Raw genomic sequence first — 7,401 nt, 5'->3', positions numbered from 1 at the left:
CCATCTCACCGATGCTGTCAAAAACCATGTGAAGCAAACTAATTCGGAGCTTGCCATCATTCCGGGTGGATTAACTAAAGAACTCCAGCCGCTAGATATTGGTGTCAACAGGGCGTTCAAAGTTAAACTGCGAGCTTCGTGGGAGCAGTGGATGACAGAAGGCGAACACACATTCACCAAGACAGGGAGACAGCGCCGGGCGACTTACGCTACTATCTGCCAATGGATCGTGGATGCCTGGGCTAAGGTATCAGTCTCAACTGTGGTCCGAGCTTTCACGAAGGCCGGAATCATCACTGAACTGCCAGGTAACAGCAACGACACTGACTCGGATAATGACGAGAGGGATCCGGGCATGCTGGATGCCGAAATCGCCCAACTGTTAAACTCGGACATACTGGACACCTGGTGGAGGTCTGACCTTGCAACATAAGAGACCATCAACAAGGCGGAGTTTAGGAAAGTCTCTCCAGTACTGTCTCATGTCAGGTGAGGCTGCTTTAATATTCGAAAATGGCGGTCTACTGTCAGACAACACCCAGTTGATGATTATTTGCAACACAGGATTAGCTTTTTGAGCTTGGATGAGGAACTGTCTGTTCATATTCAGGAGTGAATTGTTCATAGTTACCGCTGCAGTATCAGGTGATGCAGACTGCACCTGCGTTATTATGTCCACAGCAGGTGAGGCAGTGGGAGCAGACTCTGAGCAGGATGCCAGTTCAGTGGTTGGAGCGCATGTGAGTGCTGTGTCTGTTTGAGTGTGAATGGAAACACATCTCACCTGATTGGCTGCAACCATAGGGGTGGTTTCTTCAGCTATCAGAGGACGACGGGACATAGAGTCAGCATTGACGTGTTTAGTTCCTTGTCTATATTCAATTGTCCAGTCATAGGGGTCAATTTCCAGAGCCCACCTGGCCCTGCGACCTGTAGGATCACAATCCAGCACCAACTTTCTCAAGGAGAGAAGGGGTTTGTGGTCTGTGATGATGGGAAAGGGGTGGCTTGTCAAATACTGGCGATAGTACCGGATGGACCATATGATAGCCCACAGTTCCCTGTCATATGTAAACCAATGTTTCTGTTTTTTTCAAAATGCGACTGCCATATGCAATGACATTTTCCATGTTTTCCGCATTCACCTGAGATAGAACACCAATGGCTGTGCTGGACGCATCTGTGAAGAGCAGAAACTCATGTGAGAAATCTGGATATGAGAGTATGGGAGTGTCACACAGAGCATGGCGGAGGCTGTCAAATGCGCTCTGTTCAACATCAGTCCATAATGGAAATGTCTTTCCTTTTTGAGTGAGAGCATGCAGGGGCTCTGACATTTTTGCACACTCATAAATGAAACGCCGGTAATATGAGCATAACCCAAGAAATGCTCTGACTTCAGTAGGGTTTTTAGGTGGAGGCCAGTCTCTCACTTTGTTAGTGTTTTTCGAGTCAGGTTTTAGTCCTGCAGGTTTTTGAAGGAAAATTGTTAATAATTGTTAATAATTCTTATGTGTATTACTTCTTCTTATCGTACTCCTATCAATGAACATGTGTTTTCTATCTGGATTGAACTTTGGCCTGCGGGCAACTGAGAAGGGGTTTCCGGCTTCTTCTGGGAACCAAAGTGGGGGGCAGCTTCTCATATGTGGGGTAACTTATAGGAAACAGATGGGTCACTCGATCTTAATGTAAACATCCCTCAGACAACAGGAGACTGACTGACTGACTTGAGTTTGATTGACAGGCAGCTTCCTGCTGCAGTGAGAACACGTCCCTCAGACGTGCTTAAATGGGAAGCTTCTTTGTGGAGAAACTAGAGTCTCTGTCTGCTCTTCGGGGTGTACAGACGCTTTCAATTTGCTTCGGCTGATAGCAAACCTATGACCCTGTGTTTAATCTTGTGTTTATATTCTGTGTTTTAATGTGGTTTATTCTGTTAAACTGTAGTGCACATTTGAGCTGTTGGAGCTCGTTAGTTCTATTTGATTTTGTTTTGTTTGTTCGTATGCTTTTATCATTTTTCTATATCTTTATCTTGTAATAAATACTTAGAAGACAGAAAGCTTAAAGCTACTTTTGATTTCTCTCAAGGAAATACTTTAATTTCCACAACACAGGTGAGACGACGTGTCCCAAGAATGTCACTTCCTGTTGTGCAAAACTGCATTTTCAGAGTTTGAGTTTAAGGTTAGCGGCTCTGAGGCAATTCAACACCTCTCTCAAATGTTGAAGATGGACAGAAAAACTGGCTGTATATGTTGCACCCTTAAAATGAACTGTCCAACAACACGTCCATCTTCGTTTGGCAACTTTTATTTACGATCCCACGGTTAAGCACAAGCACATCTTTTCTTCAGCCTGCATACATCACGTTCTTTTTTTCAACTCTCTTAAAGCGACAGCGCAGTAATACAAATATGAATGAACTTAAACACATATTGACCGCAAATGATTTTACATAGACACCGTGACACTACATCAGCAAGAAATATGAAATTAAATATTCCAGTGCGCTACACCCTCCCCCACTAAAAATAATAAAATGTTGGCAACAAATTTTTCTTTGGGTGGTATCACCATTAGTTTAACATCAAGATAACACATTTGAACACCGTGAAATGAGTACTGACTAGTATACAGTTACATTATACAAATGTCAATAGCTACACATCTGATGACTACCACAGCATGACTACAGGATAGATAGGCAACTATTTATTTTCCTGTCTGGTTGGATTGTCTTAATCTTTCGGTACATTGGTAGGCCTCCCAAGTCCATTAAGTCACATATGGCAATATCTACCATTCCAACATACTTAATGTACATTAACATTATACATGCTTTAAGGTGTAGTACTATTACTCACAGAATACCTTTTGTGTCACCTTGTTACATTGTAACACCACTTTCTCTGCAAATAAACTTGTGCTTTTTCTTTCAGTTTCAAGAAATGAATTTCTGAATAATGACTAATGAATCACTGCATCTGTATTACTTAACAAATATTCGAACAAATATAAATACTCAAATTCACGTTAGCTGTGTTTCTGACTATGAACTCAAACACTGTATGTCCAATTCCCTACTTTCTCAAGTGTGTAACACTAGGTTTCCCTAATTCACTATACGTAAGGATACACCTTGGTTGGCGTGTCCTTGTAGAACGTCTGGCTCTCTCAGGTTCATGGCCGTCCTCTGAAGACACTGCATCCTTTTCGTACACTTGGTGTTCTGGTTCTTCCTCAGAATCTTCCTCAGATGAGGCAGAGTCAACACTCTTTTCCTCAGTTCTGGAGCGCTTCACAGATCACTTTATTACCAGCATCAAGCTTCTCAAGTATAGGATTAGGCTTAGCTGTGTGGCTTTTATTGTTCTTCACACCACTAACCTGTTCAACTTCACTGTTCTCCTCTTCTTGAACCATGGCCACTTTCACTCCTTTTGGTTTGGAGACAGATAAGAGTTTATTTCTCCTCTCCAGTTCCACACTGTAAGCGGCGCTCATTTTCTCAAGTAACACTTCGTCCTGTACAGATGGATCCTGCAAGTAAGGCTTGATATCGGTACGTACAGCATCATCTTGTAACCCTGTCACCAATGTTTGCAAGAACTGGGTCTGTATGAGTTCTGGATTATACTTCAGCCCTACCTTGGCTCTTTCTGATGCAAATAGAACTTTCTGTCTGAGGTCCATAGTGCGGATTAGAAACTGCACAGGGGTTTCTTTTGGCTCTTGGACAGCACGGGTCAGTGAATGATAAAGTTCTGTGGCATCTTTCTCGACGAAATGAGTCCTAAGGACTTGTCTTAAAGAGTTCAGTGATAGTTTTTGTCTGCTCTCCAAGTAGCTCTTCAGTCTGACTTCAGGTACAATAGACTGGATTACTGCTTCTACAATTTCACCTTCATCGTAGCCTTTTTGTAGTCCACGTTCAATCTGTCTTTCAAGGCTGGTGAAATTCAGCTTGTCTTTTTGGCCCACTTCACCAATTTGACCAATAATCCTGAAATCCTTCCTGTACATGGGATGCAGATTTCCGTTGTTTCTGGTTTGTTCTGAGTCTCTTACTGAGCCTGTTGAGCTGCTTGACCTCTGTGGTGACAAAGCTGGTTGCGGTGTAGTACCATCTACCGTCGACAGGGGGCGCCCCATAACTGCCTCTGGCTGCCCACTCGTCTCCTCCACACGTTCCGATACGTTCTGTCCACCAGCATCGTCAGTCCCTTTTCTCAAGTTGTCAATAAAATCGTTCGTGGCTAAAAGCACTGAAAATCCTGTATCCTCCAAACCAGTAACATCTTCACTCTCCAGGTAACCCAGGATCAGCCTTCTCAGGAACCGACATGAAGATTGTATCTCCTCACTGGGCTGAAGTCCTAGCTCCTGACATACTGCACTGAGATCAGTTACTGATAAAGTTACAAGTTTCTTCTCAACATCAGCCAGTAGCGATTCCCACTCACTCTCCATATTTGTTCAGTCTTTTAATTACTCACAGCTCGAAGAAAGCAAGAGTGCTTTTTTTATTTTCCTTCCACGTGTGTCTTTTCTGCTGCATCGGTGAGCTGGTAGCTGCTGCTAGCCGCCATAACAAGCTAGCTCGGCTACACTCGTCGACAAAAACACACCCTTTTCCGTCTGAAAACTTGCTTAGACCGGGCGGAAACACCAAAAATTATGTTGCACCCTTAAAATGAACTGTCCAACAACACGTCCATCTTCGTTTGGCAACTTTTATTTACTCTCTCAAGGAAATACTTTAATTTCCACAACACAGGTGAGACGACGTGTCCCAAGAATGTCACTTCCTGTTGTACAAAACTGCATTTTCAGAGTTTGAGTTTAAGGTTAGCGGCTCTGAGGCAATTCAACACCTCTCAAATGTTGAAGATGGACAGAAAAACTGGCTGTATACAATAATGTCATCGAGGTATACTAGGCATATTTTCCATGAGAGACCTTGTAACACCAGCTGCATTAGATGTTGGAAAGTGTGGGGGGGGGCATTTACCAAGCCAATGGGCATCATACAAAACTGTTAAAGTCCTCTGCCTGTGGTGAAAGCTGTCTTTGCTTTGTCCTGTTCCTCGAGCTGTACTTGCCAATAACCTGAAGAGAGATCCATCGTGCTGAACACCGATGAACCTCTGAGTGCATCCAAGGTGTCGTCTGTTCTGGGCAAAGGATGTGCATCTTTTACTGTGACTGCATTCAAACCTCGGTTCATGGCGTTTTTGTGTTGACTACAATCTTTTTTCCTGACCATTACCACAGGTGCTGCCCAGGGGCTGTGACTCACTTCCACTATTCCTTTGTCCAACATCTCATCTACATGTGATTGAATCATTTTTGGGGAAGTACGATATGCACGCTTCCTAACTGGGAGTGCATCTTCCGTGTGGATTTTGTGTTTGACCATGTCGGTATTACCAAAGTCTGTGCTGGTTTTACTGAAGACATCATGGTAAGACGAAAGCAAGTTGTGTAAGTCGGACCTTTCTGCATTTGTCAGATTTCCACACTTGACATCAAACAGTAGTTTGGTTGGCTGTGTCACAGTAGTTGACAGACTGGGTGGTCGTACTGGGCAGGTGGACACATTACATACAGGGGCTGAATGTGTGAATGAGTGGCGGACACTGGAGTAAACTGTCCTATCTGCATACCTGAATGCAGCACCATAGGGGTGTCTGTGGGGTTGATGATGCGTGCAACAGTACAGCCATTCTCAGCAGTAGACAATGTGCGGGCGACTGCAATACCATCATTTCACAGCTTGGGGGGACAATAGTGTTCTCCATTATTTATGCTGTACAACTAGCAGGAGCCAGATCACTTTTCCGAAGTAGCGGCAGAACCTCATCACCTAGATATTACAGCCCCCTCCCCATGTCTAAAATAACACTGAGAGGAGTGATAAAGTCGCAACCTATTATGAAGCCTTGATTAACATTTCTGATGACTTGTACTTCATGTTGTAACGTTTGAGACCCTAGCTTAAAGGTGACATCTACCATACCCAATGTACCCAAGCTTTGGCCAGCCACAGCTTGTGACATGATGAACTTCGTTTTTATGTGTCTTTTTGCAAGAGAAGGTATTGACATCTTGGTCTGCTCACTTATGAATGAAATAGTGGAGCCTGTATCTAGCATGATGTGCATATCAGTGCCCTCAACAATTCCATTTACATAGGAGGTGAAATTTTTACTTCCAGTGTTCTCTGTTTCAGTCACAGGCCTTGTCATATCTCTACTACCACTTGGGGGTTGTCTGTTGTCAGAAGTTGTCATTTTTTTCAGTGAGGCAGACCTCTGGGGCTTGCAGAGAAGTAGCTAATGAGTGCCCCGCATCATCAGCTAGTGTCCGTTTCCCTGTTCAAATCTGCCATGATCTTTGTAGTCAGTTTTGGTGGGGCTCTGCTGGCCTTTGTCCTCATACTCTTGGAATGACACGTTTGGAATAGGGACTTGGGCTTTGGCGACGAGAGTCATAGTGGTGTCCGCTGGATGAGGTTTCGTTGTGAAATGGTGGCGGTAAAGGAATGCTTCATGGCGCTCCCAAGGCTTTGCTGGTCGGCATCAAAACTTGCGTTGGAGCTCCACTTGTGCTCGTGCTGGCTCGCGGCTCACCCGCGGGGAATTATTCATCATCAGACATGACGAGTTTTCTCTCTTCTTTTCTTTAGCTTTCGGACAGAATTAGATGACCGCGACACAGTTTCTAAACTCACTTGAAGCTAACAAGTGAAAAAATAAATAAAAGGAGGTGGTGAGGACTAGCTGGCTTACTGTATTTCAAGCTAAACTAAGCTAGCGTGTGGCTGCCGTTAGCCTTTGAATTCAGCTACTCACAAAGTTGAGCAGAATCCCAATGGACGATATTCCACAAGAGGACAGATCCCACCGCTGCCACCAGTGTAAGCGTCGTGGGTGTATGGTAGGCAGTGGTGTATAGTAACGAAGTAGGAATACTTCGTTACTGTACTTAAGTCGTTTTTTTGGATATCTGTACTTTACTTTACTATTTATATTTCTGTTGACTTTTACTTTTACTTCACTACATTTTGCAAAGAAAACTGATACTTTGACTCCGATACATTTCCCCTGAAACCTTCGTTACTCGCTACAAAATAAAATCTATCTTTAGAAAAAAAATGAATCATGAGACCAACGTCGGGGACTGTGGTGGAACACAGACTGCAAGCAAGCAGGTTTGGTGAATCAGTGGACCTAGCTTGCAAGTTAAATCATTGGTTAATCACGTTAATGCGCAACTGCAAATAAGTGCTCTCAAAGCCGCGTTTTTTTTATTCCCAGTGATGCCCAGGATGCTAGCTAGCGAGCGACTACATGAGTAGAATTCCACTCTACGATGACTGATTTCATGATGGAA

The sequence above is a fragment of the Pholis gunnellus genome, assembly GCF_910591455.1.
Source record: "Pholis gunnellus genome assembly, chromosome: 3".
Classification (NCBI taxonomy): Eukaryota; Metazoa; Chordata; class Actinopteri; order Perciformes; family Pholidae; genus Pholis; species Pholis gunnellus.
The sequence above is the reverse complement of the archived record's forward strand: the minus strand, read 5'-3'. Positions refer to the sequence as shown.